The sequence below is a fragment of the Enhydra lutris genome, unplaced genomic scaffold (genome assembly GCF_002288905.1).
Source record: "Enhydra lutris kenyoni isolate GAN:26980312 unplaced genomic scaffold, ASM228890v2 scaffoldscaffold6, whole genome shotgun sequence".
Classification (NCBI taxonomy): domain Eukaryota; kingdom Metazoa; phylum Chordata; class Mammalia; order Carnivora; family Mustelidae; genus Enhydra; species Enhydra lutris.
This window is the reverse complement of record NW_019154090.1, coordinates 30,590,101-30,593,791: the sequence shown is the minus strand read 5'-3', so window position 1 is coordinate 30,593,791 and position 3,691 is coordinate 30,590,101.

The following is a 3,691-nucleotide window of genomic DNA, read 5'->3' as shown; positions in this document are numbered from 1 at the left end:
CTCATTTTTGTTGGGCAGATGCTCAGGAGTGGAGATGCTGTGCTGTGGGCTAGGTGTCCACTCAGCTTTAGTAGAAACTGGCAGTTCCCCAGAGTTGTTCAACCAACGTAGATTCAGCTGTGGAAGAGGGCTCTAGTGTTCTCCAGGCACCTGCTGCATGGTGGCCCTTCGATTGGACACTCCTTTTAATTTTTAAATAAACTGTGACAACAGTTGGGTGACCAGCTGTCTCAGTTTGCCAAGGATTAAGGGGCTCCCAGGGCATAGGATTTTTCAGTGTTAACTGGGGAAGTATGGGCCGAGCCAGGACAAAGTGGTCACCTTCCTTCAGATGTGTCGGGATAGCAGATCTTGAAATATTCCTTACACTTACCATCATGAAATTTTGGTCGTTATTAGGTCCACCAGTAGATCTTATTTAGCAAGTCTGGAAAAAAAAAAAAAAAACCTTTTAATTTAATCAGGACTATATTTCAGCATCATTGGTTTCCTCTGTGACCTCTGTATTTTTACTTTATGTATTTAAAAACATTAATCCGTGCAGCGTCCATAGGTTTTGCAAGACTCACAGAAGGATCCATGGGAGGGATAAAGGTTTCAGTTGGGTCTTAATGTGTAAATAGGAATTTGTGTGAAGAGTGGAGAGAGGGAAGGGAAGATATTCTAGGTGGAGGGAGCAGCATGAGAAAAGGGGACAATAAGGCAAGGAATTGTGCTGCATTTGAATACACCTTATAAAATTAGGCTTGGGAAAATGATGGTTGTAAGCTGGTGTTGGTGATCATGAAACAGTCTGTTGGCTCAGTGTTTGTGGTGGTATGTACAAGGCAGGGATTATCAGAGTATAGAGGAGGTAGTGATCTTGAGCTGGAAGTCTGTAGGGATGACTTCCTGGGAGGAAGAGCATGAACCCAGTTCTTGAAGGGACATGAAGATGGCTGGGGGTAGCATCCTATTAGAGGTACACAAATGGAAGACTGGCTTGCCATCAAGAGGGTTGGAATCGGGGAAGGGATCAAGGGGGACAATTGACATCTTTGGTGTTCTGTTGGATTTCTTTCAAAACCCTTTCTGCCCTGCAGGTTTTCCCTCGTGACTCATCTTTATGGTTCAGAGGAAGGGCTAATACTTCCTGAACAATGCATGGATGTCCTTGATGTCAAGGGATGGCTGGGTCCTCTTTCCCTTCACTTTAGCTGCCATAAGGAAGGACTTCAGATTTTCCAAATGGACACAAACCAATGTCCCTCTTCCATCTTTTCGGATTTCCTGACCCCAAGTGGAAGTGACACATAGGTGTGCAATGACTCACAGAAAAGAAGGAAAAGGGAGGGAAAACCAAATGGAAGGGGAACCAATGGAAGGAAAACCAAAACATCACATGTGTGATTCAGATGGACTATCTGGTTCATAAAGGCTCCAGAGAGGCCTCTGAACTGTCCAAGCAGGTCAAGGTAAGTAAGATAGGGAAGTAATGTGGATGTTCAGAAGCTAAGGTTCACATGAGAGCTTTCATTTCTCAAAACCTAGTCTTGCTGAAGAGTTAGCACACAGCATGGAAAGGCACATCCTTACTCACCTGCATAACTTCCCTTTGAAGTGGAGAAGGATTAGTGGGGGCTGTCTCCACTGGGCAGATGCAAAAGTCAGGAAAAAAGTTTCCATTCGGTGGAAGCAAGGTTTTGAAATAGTCTGTATGGGGAGTCAGCTGTAATCTGGTAGAAAAGGCAGTCACTAGGCTCATTGCAAAAGCCGGTGTGTGAAGCAATTCCCCAGGTCCCTTACTCATTGACTGACTGATTCATTCATTCATTCATTCATTCATCAAAGACCATGGCTTTTTCTTGAGGAAAATTTAGTATTTACCACTAAGTAGAGTTGTCCATGCACGGTATCAGCAGGTCTTTTAGGGTAATATATCAAGGAGAGGAAAACAGGTTATAAACTCAAGCACTCTGTGGCTAAATATCGCTGGGCTCACTTTTTTTTTTTTTTAATTTTGGAAGGGTAGTTTTTTTTTTTTTTAAATAAAAAAGCTCCTTCTTCCATGAACACTTTCTGGTACTTCATTAGGACACTACTGTTCAAAAGGTCTTAGCCAAATAATTCCCAAACAAAATACCCCAAGGTTGTTTTCAGGCCACTGGTAACGAAGCTGTATGCAGAACACTGGCCTCTGTGCTCGCCTTGGTGAAGGCCAAGAAGATTATATGACATTTTTCAGCTTTCGATGATGAAGGCTTTGATTTCATGGCCAGAAAAGGCTTCAGGCCAAATATTTATAAGCATGGTGGACCCAAGGCCATTAGTGCTTCTGTACAGACTGTTTTCTGGAACACCTGTGAGAAAAATGAGTGGGCTGAAATGTTATTAGATTAAATCTCAAAAAAGTGTCTAACCTGCCCCCTACTGCATTTTTTATTGCGTGTGTGTGTGTGTGTGTGTGTGTGGTAGTAAAGTTTATTGAGCGATAGTATAAAGCTCCCAAAGAGAGAGGAGACCCGAGAGGGTTGCCCAAACCACTTCTTAGGCAAGTAATTTGTGCTTAAAAAACAAATCTAGGGGTGCCTGGGTGGCTCAGTGGGTTAAAGCCTCTGCCTTTGGCTCAGGTCATGATCCCAGGGTCCTGGGATCGAGCCCCGCATCGGGCTCTCTGCTCGGCAGGGAGCCTGCCTCCCCCTCTCTCTGTGCCTGCCTCTCTGCCTACTTGTGATTTCTGTCTGTCAAATAAATAAATAAAATCTTAAAAAAAAAACCTAAAGAAAAACAGCTTCATTGAGATGTAACTCATGTACCATATAATTCGTCATTTCACAGTGTAAATTCAGTGATATTCAGCACAGAGCTGTTCATCAAGTACCTCTATCTAATTCTAGAATATTTTCTATCAAAGCAGAGAGAAAACCCGTACCCATCAGCTCTCCCTTCTCAATTCCCCAGCTCTCTCCAACCCCCGGCAACCAATAATCTACTTTCTGTCCCTATAGATTTGCCTATTCCAGAATCATACAATAAAGACAGAAATGGAATCACCATCTTTCCCTTGACATCATGTTTTCAAAGTTCATCCACATGGTAGCATGGATCAGCATTTCATGTAGCCTTTTTATGGTAAATAATATGGTAGGTTCTATACCCTTCACCCTGTAGGATACAAATGCTTTCCCATTTGATAGTGTGGTTTTACTAGGGCAGACTAGGAGGTATGGGATAAAACAATGTTTCTGTTGTCCAGTTACTCTTCAGGTGAGTTTGTCAAAAACAAGATGGCAGCTTTCACTAAGCTTTTCCCATAAGTTGCCCAGACAGACCCAACAGCCCATCCTGGTGTATTCCATGAGTTCATCTCCTGGTGGACTGTGGGGAATGTGGCAGCCTGATCTGGTGGAAATCAGGTGTTTAGTAGAACCACAGTGGACTTCTTCCACGGGTGGCAGGGCAAAATCTTGCTCCTAAAATTCTCAAAGCCAAGAATGGTCTCTGACAGACTTTACGGGGACAAGTCTGGGCTTTATTGCTCCTGTAATCATTCACTCATTCATTATTTTCTTCATTCTTCAAAGGTCTAGAGATGTTTCCTGAAGAAATATTAGCCCTGCTTAATGGCCCTAACGGGCAGCACAAACCCTCCTTCTGGGCCATTCTACAACAGCCTCAGTGTCTGCATGACACTGTGGATATAACAAACCCA